The sequence below is a fragment of the Fundulus heteroclitus genome, unplaced genomic scaffold (genome assembly GCF_011125445.2).
Source record: "Fundulus heteroclitus isolate FHET01 unplaced genomic scaffold, MU-UCD_Fhet_4.1 scaffold_575, whole genome shotgun sequence".
In the NCBI taxonomy this organism is placed as follows: Eukaryota; Metazoa; Chordata; class Actinopteri; order Cyprinodontiformes; family Fundulidae; genus Fundulus; species Fundulus heteroclitus.
The window spans coordinates 28,861-41,356 of NW_023397006.1; the positions used below are offsets into that span (position 1 = coordinate 28,861).

At 37.9% G+C, this 12,496-nt stretch overlaps 1 long non-coding RNA gene across 1 annotated transcript in view; it reads left to right on the top strand.

Moving 5' to 3' along the window:
• The window catches only part of LOC110368809, a 36,821-nt gene that overhangs the window by 7,427 nt on the left and 16,898 nt on the right, over nucleotides 1-12,496 (top strand). Inside the window, exon 2 of the long non-coding RNA XR_004929825.1 lies at nucleotides 5,300-5,358. This is a non-coding gene — a long non-coding RNA (uncharacterized LOC110368809). The remainder of the gene's footprint in view (nucleotides 1-5,299; nucleotides 5,359-12,496) is intronic.

The following is a 12,496-nucleotide window of genomic DNA, read 5'->3' on the forward strand; positions in this document are numbered from 1 at the left end:
AAGGCACTAGTAGCATAAAAGTGAAGTGATAAAGTGATCTGGCGAAGGAGAGCGGGAGGCAGGTGAGGGCTGGAGAGCAGAGAAACAAGAACAATTAAGAATGGGGGCAGCCTGGGTGGAATCTTTAAATAAGGGAAACCCAACTGGGAAAAAAAAACACAGGGAGACAATCAGGCAGAGAGTGGTTGTCCTGCTGCCCAGGGTTAGGGGTTAGGGTAACCAGTCAGCCAGCAATCAGGAAACTTGACACAGATGTGTCACCTGTTGCAGCTCAGCCATGCCTCCAGCAGATATATCCTGTTGGAAGATCACTCACAACCAAATCCTGACATGTATATCTAAACTGTACATATGTAATTTTTATTTTACCAGGTTTGAGGTCATGTCCATTGCTGAAGCTTTGTATTAGCCTACTTTATCCATTAAAATATCAGTTTGATTTGTATCTTTGGGATCAATATCCTAATCCAAAGGATTGACCCTCACAATGCCTAAAAAAGTATGTTTGGATGATTCAGGGTTAGGCTTTTAAATCTAAGAACACATTTACTATTGTCAAGCATGGGGTGCTAAAATCATGCTGAAGTTCTGTGCTTGAGGTACTGTTACAATGTGGATTGTGGTAGATATATATTTTTGTAAAACTGAACAACAAATCAACTGAAAAGGTTGTAACTACAAAATAATTAGGTGTTCCAGCAGGACAAAGATCTAAAGACATAAACACTTGTCTCCGAGTGGAAGAGGCTAAAATCCATCTTCGAAAATGTCGTTGACCGCGGTCCAGTTAAAAATATTTGGATTGATGCTAAAAAAAAAAATGCTCTGGTTCACTGCAATTTGGAAATGACATTTAACCAAAAATCAGCCTGTGCAATTTTGTGCACAGAAATTAGATGGCATCATGAGGAAAAGGCTGTTCAATTCACCTGGTGAAACACACTCAATAGGTTACACACAGACTGTTGTTTTCAAGGCTTTATTTCTGGTCATTATGATGATGTTTCTCACACAGTGAATACAAACCCAACATTTATTTTATTTATTTAACATTTATTATCAGCTTATTATATCAAGGCAGAATATATATATTTTTTAATACCAAAATATGGGCTCATCAAAAACTGTTTATTACCTGCTTAAAGGTTGTTGCTAAAAAAAAAAAAGATTTAATCTGACAAACAAGTTGGAACACATTAGAATGCGTATATTTATATTGTCAAGTTTTCTCTCTGCTGTAGTTGAACCCACACGAGAAGTCTATCGTGGATAAAAACTCTGAAGCCTACGTTCATATACCAGAAGATTAAAGACTTGAATCATTCGCAAAGAAAGGTTGATTATAAACTGTCTCTGGCGTTCTTGCTCCAGTGACCGGTTCATTATTTTTTGAAAGCAGATATAATGAACAAACTGGGGTCGCTTTAAAGATGAGACGACTTAAAAAATAATTAATTGATTTCCTGACAAGTTTTTAATGAATTCTCACCGTTATCTGTTGCTCTGGGTTAAAAACAGAACAGCGCTCATGTACTCGTTGCTCATTGGTTGGCACCATAGGCTGCAGAGCCTTTCTTTAAAAGTGTAATATTCTGTGGATTAGTTAATAAAAAAATACAGAAAAGTCTCTTTGCCTTGAGATATTTGAGAACTTTCAGCTTCGCTCTTGTCTAGCACTTATCAAGTCTTGTCTTAATATTCAGCCAACGGAACATTTTTTTTTGTCTTTTATTAACTTTTCCACTATGTAGCAATCTTTCTAATTCTCTTTTGGCTGTATTTGGTTCATGTTAGACGCCTTAATTTGGAATCTAAACCACTTTCGGTTTGAACAAAAACATAACATAAACCAAAGACAAGGAAAGAAGCACATCTGTGGTCTTCAACCTTTTTCCTTTCTTCCCTGTGTGATTTCGCTCTCACTACATAAAATTTAAATATGTAGTTCTTCATTCTTGGACAGTTCCCATTTTATTTATGATAACTTAGCTTTGTGTGTCTTTACAGCTCCCTCTTTGGTCAATGCCAACAACTTGAGCTTATTGGCAGAAAGTTTTCTTTGGTTCAGTTTGTAGCACCTTACATAAGCCTCACATTATCTATTTTTTCTGAACCCACATCTCTCGTTGGATGAAATCACTCCTGTGAGAGGCCACTGTTATCAATAATGTAGGAGGAGTGTTGTCTCTTCTCCCACTTTGATTCTGAAGCGCTATTTACTTTGTTAAAAACTGCTTTAAAAGGGACGTGGGTTTTTCATGAGGTGGTGCAGAACCTCAGAGAGATGTGACAGAGATGGGAACATTTGCAGGAAAAATGAAAAGCCACTCATTTTGATGAAATGTGAAGATGAAGTTAAAACAGGCCTCAGTGTCTTTTTTTTTATCTGCGTGTGTGTCTTTGTTTGCACCCAACCTCAGAAGTGTGTTTGCTTTACAAATGAGTGAAAAGACATTGTCGAGCCTTGCTGTTCATAATATTATCAGAGCTTGGCAGGATCCAGGATTGCTATTCAAACTTATTAATGAATCCAAAAGGACAGGGGGCTTTATTAATTTCTGTGTGTGTTTAAGTTTGTATGGCCGTCCACATGCGCTCACACTAAGCCTTGTTTATTCAAAGCAAATAACCTCAACAAAGCAGAGTGGGACAATTCATAAGAGCCACAAAGCAACCAGGTGAGCACAAGCTACAGCGTGCATCAGGGAGTCGTGCAGCCGTGCAGTGGGGTGATAAATACTTCAATAATGAACTATTATAAGAGACTAAATATGACTTCTGCTGCACTGGTTGCATTTAATATTCTTTGCAACCTTCTTTTGGTTTGCTCTGTGTTTTAAGGTTAATCAGGATTTTTTTTTTTACATTTCTTGTCATAAGTAATTAAATTATCTCTTTGATGATTTGATCACATACATGAGCGTATTTTAGATGGCAACAGGGCATTTTTACATTTTGACAATTTTATTACCTTAATTTTATTACCTTTATTACTTCATTTTATTACTTGGTTCATGTTTCACAGGAACTAGGTCAGGCAACGCTCATTAATAATGAATTGAATCACATAGTTTGCTTACGCAAAATTACAAGAACTAGTTGAGGGTCTTATAATTTTTCATAAGACAAAATCAATACAAAAGTTATTAAACATTTGTATGTCTGTTTACAATCTGAATCCAATATGGACATATTTTCAATAAAGCATATGTCCCTGACTTATATTTATGAAAGCTAAAAAATCATGCAAAGGATGAATAGCAGATTGAGACTACATTTGTATATACAGGAACTTTAAAGGTATGTAGCCATGTAATATGCTTATTAAAAAGACCAAAAACCATATGATCATGATAAAATAAGGTTATATACAGTAAGCATTCATCGTAAGCATCCATCTTAATAGTGTTTTGAGTCCAAAAATAATTTGCTCTCGGGCGCGATTAACAAATATAAACAGACATGGCGACATCTAGTATTGCAGAACTATCATAATGCCGATTTGCTTAATCAATCTGTCTGTCTGTCTGTCTGTCTGTCTGTCTGTCTGTCTATCTATCTATCTATCTATCTATCTATCTATCTATCTAGCCGTTTCCTTGTTTTATCCCCTGCTGTACATGCGCAGTACGTAATTCCGTTAATAATAATAAATAAACACAAAAGGCTTTAATTAGTAAAAAAATTAGCAAAACCAAAGCATAAAACACCACAATAACAACTAATACACCAGCAGGATGTGATAATCTTTCATAAAAACTTTGTATGCAACCAGCGTGAGCTACTGACATATTATGTTATATATTTTGATAATTTTTCTTCTCTTCAGTTCATACCACACATTTTCTCTAGGACTTAGGTCTGGTGAATGAAACTGAGTGGGAAGAAAGTTGATTTTATGTCTGATGAATAATTTGTGTGTCAATACAGCCATATGTACTTGAAGAGAATGAATGTCCAGCATGATTGTCCTATTTTCAGTTAAGATCTGGTGGGTTTTGAAAGGAGTCCTTTTATTTTTTGAGCAGTGTGCTAACACTAATATAAATGGACACATTTATGCATAAAACTGGGACTTCATAAATTGATGTATTACGTATGTCTGATTTGGTGGAGGTGGGAGGTGAATTAGGACTAATAAATAGAAAGAATGTTATGCGTTTCCTGTAGCTCCTCCACTTTTTAGCAAGTTCTGCTCTCTATAAAGACCACAGTATATATCTGGATAGGCTTGAGATGCTTAACAAGCTAGAAAACAAGAAAGCTTTGCCTACCAAACGCTATTTGTTTTAATTACCTGAACAGTCAGAAATGTTGTTCTCTGGGATTACTGCTATAAATTTAAATCGACCAAAGAAAAATATGAGGTTAATTTGACCCTTCTGCTGAGAACAGATAAAAAAGCAACTCCAAACAAATGCTCCGAATGTCAAATATTTTCAGCAGCAGTGGTGTTGCAACAGTAATATTATCTGTCCTGAATTATAAAAAGCCTTATGTGTAGCTTCGGATAGTGAAATACAGAAACTGGACCCCAAGTATTTTGCTGAGTAGTGGAAAGGAGTGAATAAACCTATAGTGGATACATACTCTGGCTTAGCTAGACTCTGGCTTGGTCATCCAAAAGTTGAATTTTCATCAAATCATTTTGCTGATTTGGATGTATGTTTGGGCTCATCGTGAAGCGAAAGAAAGCAAAACGAACAAAAAAAATTCAGATATGTTACAGACAGCTGTAACATATCTGTAACATATGTTCACTGTATTTGGAACGGTTCATAATTTCAATTATCTAGGCAAAATGCCCCGTTCCTTCTGAAGAAAATTCTATCTATCTATCTATCTATCTATCTATCTATCTATCTATCTATCTATCTATCTATCTATCTATCTATCTATCTATCTATCTATCTATCTATCTATCTACAGATGTATATATACATATATACATATATATATATATATATATATATATATATATATATATATATATATATATATATATATATATATTGGTCTATATATATATATATATATATATTGGTCTTTTTATATATATATATATATATATATATATATATATATATATATATATATATATATATATATATATATATATATATATATATATATATATATGTTTAGTGACGGTGCTTAAAATGTGAAGCTGTGGAATACTCTAATTTATTGCGGTTTTCCGTGCTGTAGAAATCAACCCAGGCCGTCCACTCAATCGCAGCTATCACCATGCCATTAAGTCAACAGCTTTTTAATCTCTGAATCCTGCTCCATCTTTCAGGTCTGCCACTCTACAGCCGTGTAGCAGAGAACTGTGAGGAGGTGGCTCACTTTAATGAGGTCGGTATGTTTTTTTTCACTCTGCTGTTATCAGAAAATATCCGGCTGATTTCACACATTGAAAGCTTTCTTAATGAACTGAAGTAGAAAACTCAATAATTGGCAGAAACAATGTTGGTGAATGTTTAATTTTACTTAGGATTTAGTTAGGGGAAGCATATTGAGTCATTTTAAGACACAAGTATTGCAAAACCTCGCATATGTCCTTTGAGTTGAAGCAGTTGATACAGAAAGCTTCATCCAAACATAACTTTTGCTTTCAAATGTTATTATCTGGTGCTTAAAGTGTTTGTCTTTTGATAAAGACCAAGTGCAGGTGATTGCATGAAGTGTGTTAGAGTCATTATTCTCAGGACTAAGGTCTGTTTCCTGTGAAAAGGAAACAGTCACTTTCCGTTGGCTTTATTGTGAGAAGATAAACAACTTATCTGGCATTTCCACAGGCTCCAAGTGAATTTTGAGCCACAGCAGAAAGTTTAACATGATTAACTGAGAAACCATTTTTTTTCTCAAACCACATAACTAGCCGCATTTTTTTAAACTTACCTAAAATGCTTTTTTATGATTAATTTTTTTAGAATAATTTAGCAAATAACAAGCTGAAAACTGTGTTAATATACTCTATGAACAAAGCCAATATAGAGACTGAGGTACAGGGCCTTATAAGATAATCATAAACCTTAAACTTTTTCACACTCACACGCAAACTTGCATTTTTTTCTTTGGATTTTGGGTGACCAGCACAAAGTAACATATAATTCCTAAGTTTGTCATAAATTAAAAAGTATTCAACCCTCTCTATTTGGATAACTAAAATGTAGCAATTTGCACCAAGCAGTCACTGGATTAATAGTTTGGCTACAAAGCCTGCCTGTATTTTAATCACAGTGTAAATACAGTTTACCTGCGATGATCTGAGAGGTTTGTTAAAGAACATCAGTGAACAAGAAACCTCATCAATATCAAGGAACACACGAGAATGTTCAGGCATAAAGTTATGTTATGAAATATCCCAAGCTTTGAATATCTCTCAGAGCACTTTTGAAGGATAACTCACACCCAAATAAACTTTTTTTTGCCACTAAACTGTTAACATGGCTGTCTTAAAATACTGTTTACATATCCTGGTCATTATTTTGACAAATTAGTGCATATTTGTTGAAATCCTGCTTTTTTGTCTAAAATTTCCACCGCTTAACCCACCGTTTAACCCTAGGAGGGTAAAATGGTGGACCTGTGTTGAATTTCAAATCCGTATACTGCTATTGGTTGAGTTTTTGTGACGTAATTTGGAGAAACTGACGTCAGTAGCTGCCACTGTCAGAATGTGGCAAGACATTTTAACATTTAATCAGTCAATCTAACACTCTAGAATTGCCATTACAGTAATCTATAACATCTTTTATACTTGTAGAGTTTTCAATTGTCAAAATCTAATTACAGATACTTTGAATAAGAGTTTTGACTAGGCAAAATTATGTCGCCTATATCCATAGTTAATATCCAGTCCTGCGATAGACTGGCGACCTGTCCAGGTTGTACCCCGCCTCTCGCCCATTGACAGCTGGAGATAGGCACCAGCACCCCTCGTGACCCCACAAGGGGTAGACATGTTAGAAAATAGATAGATGGATAATATCCAGTCTAGCGATTAAATGTTAATTGTCTTGCCATAGCTGGTCTCACAGGCAGACAGCAGCTGCCTCATCACGAAGCACACCTGCTACAGTCAGTCAGAGCAAAGAGAAAGCTGAGATGAGATCAACCACATTCTGTGTCCACATTGCAAATGAATATTGCATGAGCAAAGCTGTCAGTGATCCAGCATGGATTACAAATAAATATGATAATATATAGTTGGATTAATCCTTTCCCCCACTGCCTCGGCAGCACCGGCATGGGGCATTGCTGAGTCAGTGCCTTGACCCAGCGGCTCAAACTGATAAAGCTCTGGCCCGCTGGGCTCCACAAAGCCTCCCTTAAACTCTGGTAATGAGTGGGTGAAAATCCTTCACCTCAAAAGGCCGAATCGTGGTGTAACTAGAAATATAACTCTGCTCACCCTCCATGAATCAATATGGCAAATGAAGCTAGCTGTTGCTTCCCCCTGCATCCTGTACACAGCCCCCTACCTTCCCTTTCCCATGTGTCCCGCCCACTGTGATGGAATTTTTCAAATTTACCTGGGGTCGGGAATATGCTGTTACACGGGCGTGAGTTACATTTAAATCCACCATCTACAACTATAAATAACCCAGCTGCAAACCCACCAAAACATGGCCTTGCTCTAATATATGCATGCCCGGAGAGGAGAATACAACTTGGAAAAGCAACAAAGAGCTCCAGTGTAACTCTGAAGGAACTGCAGAAAATAGTTCAAGTTGGAGAATATGTTGACAGCACAGCTATTAGTTTCTACCCTTCACATTGATTTGCCTTTATCAAAGAGTGGCAAGAAGAAACCTGTCCCATTTGCAGACTGCCACAAGCCCTGGAAAGGATGCAGCAACTTGTGAATGAGGTGTTATGGTGAGATGGGACAAAATAAATAAATCCCTTGTCCTCTGTGCAAAAATACACATGTCCCTTAATACACCATCTCCACCATTGTGGTGGTAGGATCAAGCAGTAGGGATTAAGGATGCACAATACATTGTGAATATATATTCATAGAATTGTTTGTGTGCAGTATTATTATTATCACTAATGATTGTTGTCTCATAATCAGTTTTAATTGCCAAGTTGCTTCATACACCAAGGAATATAACTTTGGTTTCATTTTGCTCTCATCATCTTTATTGTAATTGCAACGTACATTCCAATGAAATTAGTCCTCTGCATTTAGTCCATCACTTAGGGAGCAGTGGGCTGCCACTGTGTGGCCCCAGGGAGCATTCTGGGGCTAAGGGTCTTGCTCAGGGTCCCATAGTGGCAGTCTGCAGGATTAAAACCAGGTACTAGTCAGTTAAGACATTTTAGCTACAATATACAAAAAGGTAAATAGAAATACATTTCTTGTGAATATGACTACATACATTTTAACTAAAAAAAAAATGTTGATTAGTGGAAAGAACTGTGGGTATCCTGGTACTGTCTCTGAATTGTCTCTGTGTTGGCTGGTTTTAGCGAATAGCACTCTGTAGAGAAGCTGAAACTCTAATAATGTTGTATGCTGGGTGTTAGCTGCCCTTTTTCTAACCCTGGATCTGTACAGGTCATGGATGGAGGATAGGTCAGCCCTTATGATCCTGTCTGCAAACCTCATTGTTCATTGCATTCTAGACCTGTCATGTTTTGTGGATGAGCAAAACCACACAGCGATGGACAAACCTAGGATAGTCTAACAAACGTCAGTGTAAAAATGACCAGCAGCTCCTGTGGAAGGTTGTACTTCCTGAGTTAATGCAGGAAGTACTGTCTCTGCAGGTCCTTGTACCAAACAATGTCTATGTGTGAGGACCAGCTCCGGTCCTGGCAAAGGGTGGTTCCTAGGAACATGAAGTGATCCACAGGAGACGCAGTGTTGTTGAGGATGGTGATGGGAATGTGGGAATGGGTGTACCCCCGAAGTCCACTGTTGTGCGTATGGAGTTTTTATTTTAGAGTTGGTGGGAGGTTTACATGGCTGTGCTCAAAGCTGCAGTAGAAGCTTTAAAGGTCATTTGCCAGATGAGGATTCTGCTCAGGGATGGGGGACGGGCTCCTGTAAGCCATAATGTTTCTCAAAGCATTCCAAACTCTAGCAGGGTCGTTTGTTGAAAAGTTATTTTTTTAGCTTCTCAACTGACCTTCTTTTAGCTGCCTTGATCTCCTAGGTTAGCTTGTTTCTGGCCTGCTTATACAGGTTAAAATCACTAATGACAATGATGAGTCTGGGTGTTTTTTCTCCACGTCAGTTATCAGCTCCGTGAGCTGGATTTCAGCTTGACATGCTAGCTTGTATTGGGATGTATACGCCAGCCAGAACAAAGAACTCTCTCTGTGAATAAAAGGGTTTGCAGTTTATAAAAAAAAAAAAAATTACTCCATTTGAGGTCCACGTCATATGTAACACTTTCTCATCCGTACACCAACCTTTGTTAATTTAAAAGCAGACCCCACTATCGCTCTTTTTCAGCACAGCAGTCCGCACAAAACAGCTGGAAGCCGGCATCTGTAATGCATTGTACAGGATATACATACCGAGTCAGGTTTGGTTGAAACCTGACTCAGTGAAGGCCAAGTTTTTACAGATGAGAAGCAGCACTTTGTCCATTTTGTTAGCCAGGGATTGAACATAAGCCAGGGGGATTGAAAGGGTGTGCGGAGTCCTTTTTGCTGAACCCTCACGAGTGCCTGAATGTTTTCCTCACCTGCGTCTCTCTGGTAATATCCATAGAGTGCACCGTCAATCAAGATCTCAGTGAAGATGGGGTCAATGGAAAATAGAGAAAAAATCCCAGAGAGGACTGTCTGATGTTTAGGTATTCTTTCTTTGTGCAAGTGATAGCAGAATGGTGGCAGAGAGCAGAAAAACACACAAAAACATACAAAAAGCAAGCACTGAGGTTGCCATCTTTATATACTAACATCTTTATACTAACATACTGTAACTGTCCCAAGTTTACACTTTACATGGTAATTACATGTTCTGCTTGTTAAAGGGAGTCTCACTGCAGTAGATGCCCACACATGACACAGATTACAGTGCCCAATATGCCCCAGTAGGGATGTTTATCTTTGGCCTGTTAGAGTTTGCAAATGACTTGGACGGACTTAACTTAACTCGAAACATACACCCAGTGCTATGGAGGAGCCAAGTAAAAGTCCAAACCTAAATTAAATTAACAATCTGTATCAATATAAATATTTTGGGCTAGCATCAATCCAAACAGAAAGAGATTCAGCTATTCTTTGAACATTTTGCAAACATCTTGATATGCAAATCGTGGAGTTGTAAATAAAGTAAAACCATGTATAATTTTCTTTCCGCTACAACTAGGCTATATTTTGTGTTGATACATCAACTAGAATTCTAGTAAAATACATTAGAGGATGGAAAAGATAATGGTTTATATACTTTGCAAGGTGCAGTACATATAAACACTTCAATTTACTTTCCAAAGCCATCTTGTTTAAGCTGTGTCAAAATCCTATAGAGATACTTTTTATGTGCTCATATTACCCACAAAGTTGGCAGTAAATCTTTTGAGCCTTGGTTCTATAATACTGTGTAGTGCCATATTACCTCCAAACGTTATGACCAGTAAAATGCTAAATTATTGGTCTTCAGGTCCTACTCTCATTTGTGCTTATTGCCAGTCAGTGCCTTACATTTTTATCAGTTGTAGGTACTCCAAGTAAGGCTTTCATTCCTCCCTAAATTTGTAAGAAGAGCCCGAGGGTTTAAACTCAGCCTCTACATCTGGTAGAAGCTGAGTTTTTAAGCGAAGGTTAGAGGATTTGAATTGCAGAAAATGAGAATATTCTAGGCAACAGCACACTTCTGTGTATTCTTCTGGTTATGGTTGGCCTGTCTCTATTTACCCAGGCTGCTGTGGGATCGTAGGGAATGATCCTGGTCAGATTCCCACAAACTACTCAAATGCTGAACAAAAACAAGTTTTATGATGAACTGGAATGTGAAGGCTCATAAAAAAGAAGCTTGATGGAGGGAACAGGAATGAGATGAAACTTGAGGATCATGGAAAATCTGAAAAATCTGCAAATGCCAAAGAGAAACACAAAAGAAAGCACCTCAAACAAACCAAGAAACCTTTACGGAGGATGTGACTGCTGTTCTTTTGGAAACAAAAACATATTTTCTTTGATCAGCCACTGAGCAGAGGGCTGCTTCCTTTACTGATAACCAGCTCGTTTTTTTTTTAGGTTCTAATCAGGAAATTCACACACACACACACACACACACACACACACACACACACACACACACACACACACACACACACACACACACACACACACACACACACAGGGAACACCAATGGCTATAGAGTCCAAACACAGATCGTGTTGTTTTTGCAGAATCGGAAAAGGTATAAAATGATATTTTTATTGAGGAGTATTTTACTACTGCAGTGGGTACACAAACAAATGCCTTGCATTATAATCTTCTCTGGTATCTCAACTAATTCTTGCACCTCCTTGCTGTAGTAATTGGGAGATCATTAGCATCGCTCAGCATCAATGTGATGTCCCGTGTTCCCTTGGAATGACACGCTCTTCCTGTACTTTAAAGGACTGAAGGAAGGTGAATGCAAATGCACAGGCTCTTTATTGATGCTGGTGTCCAGTTGTGCTTTCTTCACCCTTCCAAACATTCCCGATCACTTCCCCTCCGCCGCCGTCTTCATCTTCATCTCTAGAACATTTGCATGTCTCATTGAGCTAAGTCGAGCCCCTGGAGTTGAGGTCCATTAGCATATAGCTGGGTGTCTTTTTGCTTTATGCGTGGACTAGCGGAATGCCTTTGAGCTAGTGTGCGGATAGGCTGGATGGGGAATCTGTATTCATTATTCAGTGTATGGTGAAGCTTTTAGCTGCAGAACGACAGGGCTTCCCCCTTAAAAGTTCGACATAACCAGTGCAGAGAACAGAGAGTCCTGCTCTATATGTGGCCGTCAGGGCTGGTTTAAACTGCACATGGGCACATTTTTGATCAAACAGTGAGTTTGAGTTATTAGGAGATAAGGTGAAAAGAAATGTAAACTATGCACACCAGGGTTTGCAAATAATTGCTTTGCATCAGCATAATAAACACGGCCAATGCAGTCTTCCAATTTGTGAATCTGACTGTTTGCTGTCTGAAGACTGAATCATGGGTTTTCAGGCATTTATGGAAAGCCGTGCACCTGTATGGGGGACGGTGCATAGAGAATATAATAAATATTTTAAAAGGTAGAAATTAAAGAAAAAAAAACATCGTGTTTTTGTTTCAAAAATGATTGTTCACACTCTCTAAACTATGTTAGCTTTATTATGTACAGATTATGTAGGGGTTTTTCTTACAAGCTGCTGAAAGGCTTAATTACCTGAATAAATGTGTACAATTTGGGATTTCTTTGAAATAGCTGATTCTATCATTTGTCTCGGTTTGCATTGCTAATGAAAGCCTCGCCAGCTGGATGGGCTACCCAAG